Source organism: Amphiura filiformis, chromosome 10 (genome assembly GCF_039555335.1).
Source record: "Amphiura filiformis chromosome 10, Afil_fr2py, whole genome shotgun sequence".
Taxonomy (NCBI): domain Eukaryota; kingdom Metazoa; phylum Echinodermata; class Ophiuroidea; order Amphilepidida; family Amphiuridae; genus Amphiura; species Amphiura filiformis.
Genome location: NC_092637.1, coordinates 23,108,409 through 23,118,079, shown reverse-complemented (window position 1 = coordinate 23,118,079; position 9,671 = coordinate 23,108,409).

Below are 9,671 nucleotides of genomic sequence, written 5' to 3'. Positions count from 1 at the left end.
AAAGATACATAACACTAAATAGGTACAGGCTGTATCAAAAAGATTGGTACCCATCAGAATTGATGGTTATTAAAAAGCCTGCTTCTTCCAAATGCAACTTAGGATCTTCTTGAAATTACCATACTTTGTAGTTATATGACTGTGTATCACATTCATCAACAAATTATGTTGATCCTATGTTGCATTTGATTGTGGCTGTGATGTTTATATCACTGAAAATTGATGGGTACTAATCATTTTGATACAGCCTGTATCTTGCTTATTTCAACGCCCAACTTTGCGTCCATATCAAACCACCGCCAGTTGGGTTGTTCAAAATAGGTATTATATTGATGGCATGGAAATAAAGTGCGGTAGCTATTTTATTGCACAGACTGTAACAAGATAAATACAATTGAAGACCTGAGCGCAAGAAGACCGAAAGACCTTTTGGCTCCTCAACATGTATACACTCAAGCTGCGTATAGTTTCGTATAGTTTGGTAATGTTTTATACATGTTCAGGGGCCAAAACAAATCTTTCACAACCTTTCATTATGTTTTCACCCTGGAACATGTAATAAACATTATAAATCCCTAAGAAAATATACGTAACTTTAGTGTATACATGTTGAGGGGCCAAGTGGACTTACGGTCTTCTTGCGTTATTTCACAGCTTTTACATACAATAGAATCAGTAATATCGTGGCTAACAGAAAAAGTGTCTTTCTAGTTCATGTCAAAACGCTTTGAATCGTCTAGAAAACGAGTTGTGACACTTTTGGTATGTTCGTCCATATCTAGTTTTCATGATTACGCACTTGCATTTTTTGCTTTGCAAAACAGGTAATAGGGGCCATGGCGTAACTGTTCATGTAAACGGCATTAGTAAAAGTTTGGCTAAAAGAAAAGTTTTCGACACTATGCCCGATTGAAATCCCCTAGGGCACTTTTGCCATGATCGCACAAGTTTATAGCAGGTAGACTGTCACAGATCTCAAAACAAAACCACTTTTTATTTTTGTTTTAATTTTATATAGGGCCAAATGATATGTCATTTATTTCAAATTTATTCATTAAAATACCACTTGAAATTGTGCCATTGTTTAACGCTATGCCCATCTTAAGAACACCGACAAGATAGCCCATGATTCATATCAGTTAAGTAAATTCTGCTATACAACGACATACAAGTGGCTCAAGCTATGTTAGGACTTGATCATTTTTTCGCTTGTAGACCACCTATTTTGTAAAACAAAGCTTATGGTGCAGCTTACAAAATTACCTTGCAAAATCGACAAAATAAAAATAAATAGATTCAATTCGCGACACATTTATCTAATACTATTTACTAAATTGTATATTTTTGTTACAAGCTGTATAATGAGTGATGGTTGGTATTGGTAACCATCTCTTGAATGACGTCCTTGACGTCTCTTCAGCTCAAAAGGTCAACATCAATAATACTTAATAGGCAGCATATATGTCTGAGCTAACATGGTAATCTGTAATTTTAGGTAGCAGGATATATTTTTATTCTAACACAGTAGAGCCCCAATTATTAATATTTGACCTCTTTGCTCATAAATCGAGAGGGATAGGTGAAAGATACCTCACGCTATACATATTTAGGATCTATATAACCACAGGCATATTTTTGGCATGGGTTGTGGTAAAAATGTCAACTTTGACATGAGAATTATGGAATTGCCCATTAGTGACAATTTTACACCCATCGGAATCTTATTTTGTACCACTCAAAGTGTAATAATTAAATAATATACTTTAACTGGTACATGCATTGCAACTAGGTCTTATATCTTAACGTTTTCCAAATATTTCCGCAATGGCCACATTCAAGAGTATCGTTTTAAAGATTTTTAAAACACTATACCACAATGTCGTTCGTCCTCTTCGGTGAATGTACACTGTATAATGCCATCACACAGTCCTGTTGCATTAATGCAGAATTGTCCTCTCCCACCGCAACTATGTTCTACATCCATACACACATCTGTCAAAATAAATAAATAAATAATATTTATATACTAATCAATTAAAAAAATTCAGAAGAAAATTTACAGAAAGTAACTTTTAAACATATTATGATGTAAGATAATTTATGCTAAAATCATTTAAATCAGTGAATCAATAGACTCTATTTCCATAATTTCTGTTGAATACCGTTTGTTAAACAAAATATATCAGCCTTCAAAACTACAATCAAATTATATTTTCAGCAAGTATACGGGCAAAACAGGCATTATGCTTTTATATGCCAGGTTTTAATTTCAGTAAAAAGAGCATTTAAGAACTTACATTTAAAATCATGTGCTTGGAATTGCAGACCAAAACCGCCATAATTTCCACCACGGTCTGTTTGAAAGAAAATCCACATTTTCGTTATTGATGACGTCACTGACAACAACATCCTTTCTCCAGTAAGACGAGCAAGTCGAGAATCTGTATTTATCGGTGAATGGTTTTCTCCTATTTCTAAATAATCCACATCTTGTTCTAGTTCAAATTCTCTGATGAAAATTGTGATGTAACTATTTAATCCACTGTATAGATAAGTACATCGGGTATCATTATAATAGTTAGGGCGAGGTTCCCATCTGATTCCAAGGGATTTTAAGTCTTGTAGTATATTCGAAGTAAGATGTCTTGGACTTAAGTCGCCACATTGCTTCACTGCCAATTAAAGTAAAAAGATTCAATGTAAATTAAAATATACGCTGGATAGCACTAATGACAGTGGCAATTTAACCCTAGAACTACTGAGCCATATTTTGTAACGCGAACTACGAAGAGGCGGGCATTGCGAACCCCTTAATTTTCAATTATAAACGTCATTATACCATTATATTTGGTACTAATGTATAGCTATGGGTCTCTTCCATCCAGTGATACCAAAATAAGTACAACCATTCCCACCATAATGTCGCTATGACGTCATGATGTGAGGGCGCCCATGCAATTTTGGGAAATTCTGGCTATGTACAAAAGAATAGGCAAAATTGATTTTCGGCCAAAAAATTCTTCAACAATTTTTAACCTAATTAACAAGTGCAAATTCAGTAGCTCTTGAAATAATATCACAAGAGCAAAATAAAAATCAATGTGACCCCACCAATCCCCCTATGGTCATCTTTGATGGCCGGTCCTACTCCCGGGTAGGGGGCTAGGGTGAAAATGTTATCACCAAAACGAGCGCAAAGCATGTATCTACGATTACCTTAGGTCGTTTGGGCCTAAACGTGTGCGTCTTTTTATGACAGATACAACATCTTAGGGAGGGTGTTGGTACAACACCCGTTTTTTCGTCATGTTAGGGTTAATACGCTAGCAATATAGGGAAAATACTTCAACCGAAATAGAAGTAGAAGTATGTTTGCTTTGGATTTTAAGTTGTATATTTTATTTGAGGTAACATCACTTAGACTTATATGGCCACAATTGTGTATTTAGTGATACAAGCACCAAAATTGGTACAAACTCTCCCTTTGGGTCACTTTATACAAAAACAACGTTAGCCAAATTAAAATCCAACATGGCCGCCATTTTTTCAAGATGGCCGCCACTGAATGACACATATTAATGTTACAAATAATTTATTGGTCATACAAGCTCCAAAAGTTGCAACTACCCTTTCTTTGTGTCACTTATTAAGCAGAAATATAAAACACATAACAATTCTAAGTATTTTTCAAGATGGCGGCTATTTCTTCCTAGATGGTCGCCAATGAATGACATATATTGATGCTACAACAACTAATTGATCATACAACCACCAAAAGTTGCAGTTACCCTCTCCTTGTGTAAATTTATCTTGTCATGAAGAAATAAAAAACACTTAAAAATCCAAGATGGCCACCATTTTATTCAAGATGGCCGCCATTGAATAACAAATATCAATATAACCTACTAACTGTTAAAGATATGTACTCACTCGAACTGGGCGTATTTATGTATAGATATTCTATGAATGATTTGCCTGATTTATTTAATGGTTATTTTACAAAGCGCTCTGACATACACGGCTACAGCGCTCGAAATAAAGCGCGTCCTTGCGTCAAATACCCATGAAAGTAGGCGCGGACCCGCAAATTTCCTACGGTACGGGTCCGCGTGACCCGTAAAAATTGAACCAAGCAAAGAGCAGAAAATCCTAGTTTTTTTGTTCCACAGGAAAATCTGGTTCACGTGTTACATCACGCTCCCTGGGGTACACTTCATTTTTCTTTCCCTTGAAGTTTTCAACCCGGGTTTTCAATTTTCTACAATATACATACTGTGATCGCCGTAGCTAATTCTCTCTCTTGAAATTTCAAAGGCAAGGGTCCGGGGTCGGACCCTTGAAAATTGGTGAGGACCCTTGAAATTTCAAAGGCAAGGGTCCGGAGGACCCTTGGATTTTTTTTCTTATTTCGAGGCCTGCACGGCTACCAGACAAGACATGTAAATGATCTCAACTTGACAAATAATAAGAAAGCATTCTCTGATCATTCCATCCGAGCTACCGGACCCACTTTTTGGAACAGTATAAATAAAAAAGCAAAGACTTGCAAATCCGTTAAACATTTTCGTAATCAGCTTAAACGAAATATGATTTCAGTTTACGAATAACTTTTTTTCTTTTATTTTTTTCTGGGCACTGTCCGTCTTGTCTTTTTGGCCTTGCATGTTAGGTCTCATGTGATTTTGTTATTGGTTTTTTTGCAACGAATTTTGTTTAGGGGTTGGCTTATTCAGGCCTCATTGTGTCTCTAACTTTGTCCATGCCATGCTTGATAGTGACAACAGAATGGGGTTGATCACGAAGCAACGGCAAGAGTGATGTGATACTAACTTTAAACTGCTTACTTCTAAGCTGTGATGCATGGTGTCGGCCATCTTGATAATGGCGGCCATCTTGATAATGACAGCCATCTTGAAAATGGGACCCACCTTGTAGATACAAGTTGTTGATTCTTGTCTCGATAGGTTCAAGGGAGATATGAACTACAACATTTGGTTCTGTATGACCCTAATAGATACTTTGTAATATGATTATGCATACATTGTATGTGTCACATTGTGACAGCCATTTTGAAAAATGGCGGCCATCTTGAATTATCAAGTGGCTAATGATTATTTGTAATGTTCATGACGATGGACCCAAAGGGATGTTCATTTCTCATTTTGGTCCTTGTATATCCTTTTGATCTTCGGTTATATCAATATTTGGCCTTCAATGGCGGCCATCTTTAAAATGGCGGCCATCTTGGATTTTTAAGTGGCTGATATGTTGTTATTGACCCATAGAACAGTCAAATCCAATTTTTGGTGCTTGTACCGCAACTTTATCCACCACAACATTAATATCCATCATTCGATGGCGGCCATCTAGAAAAATGACGGCCATCTTGGATTTTAATTTGGCTAACGTTATTTTTGTACTTAGTGACTCCACAGAAGCATGTGTGCCAATTTTGGTGCTTGTATCACCAAATGCACAGTTGTGGTAATAATCTGCCCAGCTAATATTCCATACTTTAAAACAAGATAATTGATCAAGCCGTTTTTGGATTATACCAAAATGTCTTGAGGACTTGCTTTTTTGGAACCCTTTAATCTAGTATACACAATATCATCTGTGCAAAACAGCTTTGAATTTGAAAATCCTGGGCTTAATGTTGGCTAGCTCACGTGATTGGCGGTACATAATTTTTTAGAACACGTGCTAATTGGACTAAGTTAAGATGTAGTATTTTTTAGTGCACATGCTTTTAAGAACAAAAAATCGTCGTATTCTATTGTGGCGTATAGTTGGCCCGTATAGTGGGGCACCGCGAATAAACAACTTTTCGAGAAAATCGGGTTTGAAGAAATTGCAATTTAAAATCGAGTTGTGTAAAGCAGACATTCATTATAATTTGGAATTGGTGTGAAATTTCTGTAGTAAACTAAATAGATTTTATCTTTATATACCTCGCTTACTGGCAAAATGAAAACAAGCACAAAACTATACGTCACTATGCAAAACTCGCAAAACGCAATACCCTAACCTAACGCCAACCTTACGCTTCCTCGGTCGCCTTGTAATCCCTTTGGCGTTACTTTTCGTTCGCTTCATTCCATAGTGGAGGATGATTATCGTGCTAGATATGGTCACCAATGCCATATATTATCTATGATAGGCTGTGTTCATTAGCATAATTTATTAAGTTTTTCGCTAATTTGCATAAATGGATATTCGCTATATAAAACGTGTATTAATTAACATATTATGTGCTTTATATATGCAGTTTTAGCATGTAACATGTTGCGGCTCATTATGGTTGCAGAAAGAAATTGCGCTTCCCAGATCATATTGGCTTAGCGGGTTTAGTGTTATTTATATTGGCCAGGTTTTGTGGGCATAGAATGTCACGGCAGTCGGCTGGCGTGCCATTCACATTGCCTCTGGGGTTGTGCGCAGGCACTAACACTATAAAATCGCCAGCAGGGTTTGGTCAGGCTCCAGTGAGAAGCAAAATGAGGAAATGTTTTAATGATGGGTGGGGTTAGAACAGTTAAGTGGCTAATATACCGTAAAACCTCGATAGTTAGTTACTATTGAGCGCTTTTGAAAACATGAAATTATATCTAAGTCACTTTACCAACTGAGCTAGTGGGGTTAAGACACTAATTTGCAGGTTCATTTGTTCATAGCTACGTATATCGATGATTTACTCAAAACCCTTTACACTCTGTGGATGGGGGCACTTCATGTTTGCATGTTTCAAAAGCGCTCGATAGTAAGGATATATGCTAACTATCGAGTTTTTACGGTAGTAAGTGTTGTTTTTGTCATTTATCGACAGTATTTTGGATTAAAATATAAGGTTCCTGGCATATATTACTAATGTTATTTCGTATTTTTTTGGAAAGAATAGCAATTTTAAAATTGGGCAAAAATCATATATTAAATAAATAAGGGTAATGCCCTATCCTTTACGCCCAGATAATGTGTTCGAGGTCGTAAAAACATAAATGGGCGAGGGTGCGGCGCAGCTCAATCCATTATGTAAACGGTTTTTATTACCGAGGATGCATGGTTTGGGTGTAAATGACGAGATAGTAACCAATATTGCAATTCTATTACCGTAAAAATAGTTTTATTGGCCACAATATTGACCTTGTTTATATCACGGTAAAGCGAATATGCGTATCTTCATCACATGTTCCATCGAGTATCGCGGGAAAATTGTCGGCGTAATTTTGCGTACACAACTTCCAATAACAATGTTTCCACGTGACCACTTTTAAACAAATCACTGCGTGGTTTTAAAAAATGGGTCGTGAGGGTAATGGCTTTAAGGGCTCGAAAAAAACGTATAAAAGACGTATAAACTTGTTCTCGGAAATCAAGTTTTCTCAGCAATTAAATATCCCAATGAGAGTTGGTGCGTTGGATGTATATTTACATTATTTTTTGTATATGTATGCAAATTATCAGAATCCGTTTAAAAATCATCATTCGTTTTCATCCTTTTTACGCATCATGTTTCTTTCTCTCTTTCTTTTTTGTTGTTGTAATTATTGCTCAATTTGATCAGAGTTGAAGGTAAACGAGGATTTTAGGACGCTCAATTGGACTTTCTGTCAGACAAATAATAATAATAATGTATGTACAAAATAAATCAAACAATTGTTAAAAAAGCACAACATTGAATAAATACAGGGTGAGTAAAAAAAAACTGAAATAGAGCAAAGAATCGCTATTTATGTAAGAACCAAGTCGACCTTTTCCCAATATTGAAAGACTCTATAAATGCCATACCCAATGGCCACCTTCTGTGACAATATGAAGTGAATCGCGACTACCGTTTAATTTTCATAAGACATTTTGCTGCGATACCCAATTTTGTTATTTATTTTGAATGAGAGCACACAGTGCACGGTAAAGGCACCAGATCTGAAACTGACTTAACAACAAATAATGTTTCTTCTCCCTACACAAGACCAAGAGCAATAATACTTTGGGTGCTCCATTTTATTTCAATGCCAATGAGGTTAAGAAAATGGCAGTTGCTCCAAATCTACCTTACACAGATCGGGCTGACATTCAAATTTTAGATGTCTCTTGGACAAACATTAAAATTGGGTAGCGCTATGAAATGTGTCATAAAAACAAAACGTTATATACTAATTCCTTAATTTTTTCACACAAGGTCACTGATGGATATACCATATATAAAATGTTTTAAATTCTTAAAGGTTCAACTCGGTCCTTAAATAAAAATGGATTATTTTCTCTATTGCACTTTTTTTTGGACCCACCCTGTATGTATATGGTATAAGAGAATTGCATTAGGAACACGAATAACATGAAAATGAGGTTAAAGTGGTGTGATTAGTGCTTATTTGAATGCCAACACAGTTACCTACCCGTCAAGTTGATTTGCATCCAAAATGACATCTCAACAGTTTGTATTTCTCCCGTTTGTATCACATGATCTTCATAATAATAGAAGCCTATTAAGACACCTGATGCCTTCGCGATATGAGCAGAATTGGGTCTTATTGAATCGTGAAATATTAAGAAAGGTTTGTTAGTTTTACCATCGGTCGCTGTAGAAAGTCCAAGTTTTAGCTGCTCAGACCCACGAAATCCCAGAAAATAAACGTTAATATATGTAAAAACCCCAGATCCAGCAAAAACTGTCCATGTGCAGAGTCCTGATATGTGCTCAGAATATAAAGTTGGATAAAATGGAGAAGTAAGGTTTAATGTTTCTTCGACTTGGACGTACTTGCTGACAGGAATGTGTGTACAAACTTCCCAGATTTCTGAAATCAAAAATATAATTAAACGAGAATATAAAAAGGTGGCACAGAATAAGATTGAGAGGCCTAAAAGTTCAATTGGTGACTCTTTCAGCATGACCCAGCATGTTCTAAAGTTGACCCATATCAAAAAATGAGACCTTTTCGGATAACTTCCCGATAGTCACCGGGTAGACACCGGCAAATTTCACATGCAAATTAGATAGGTAGCGGGTGACTACCCGATAAATTTTTGGGAAACAATAGTGGATACCTTTCGGGTAATAGGTACCGGATGACTACCCGATGACTGTTTTGGGAAACTAGCGGGTAACCACCCGATGACTTTTTTGGGGAACTAGCGGATAACTACCCGATAACTTTTCGGGGACCTAGCGGATAACTTTTGGTGACGATATACCTGGTGACCTCTTTGGAGATTTCCTGTTGACCTTTTGGGAATGCAGAAATACAAATTCATGAGTATGCACAAATTTATTAGGCAATTTAGCTTATTATTTGAATTGTAGATTTTGGAGAAATATAACTCTGCAGTCATGGCAGTTGAGCTTTAAGAAACTTGAAAGTGTAACATGTAATTTTAGATATTCCTGATTTAATTTAATTGGTTCACACCTTTATAAGGTGCATACCTTTCAATTAATGTACAACCAAATTGTTAGCATATACATGTATTACAGTACCTAAATGTGATCACATCACTGACACAGCATAATAATTTTCATATCAAATATTATAATTTATTTACAACAAATAGCTTAACATAAAGCTGATCAGTTATTGACACATTAGCTGATGATTAGTAATTTAATTGACATTAATTTACTGTCAAAATCATGTGTGATTAGAAAAGATATAAACTAAAACATTCAAATGTGT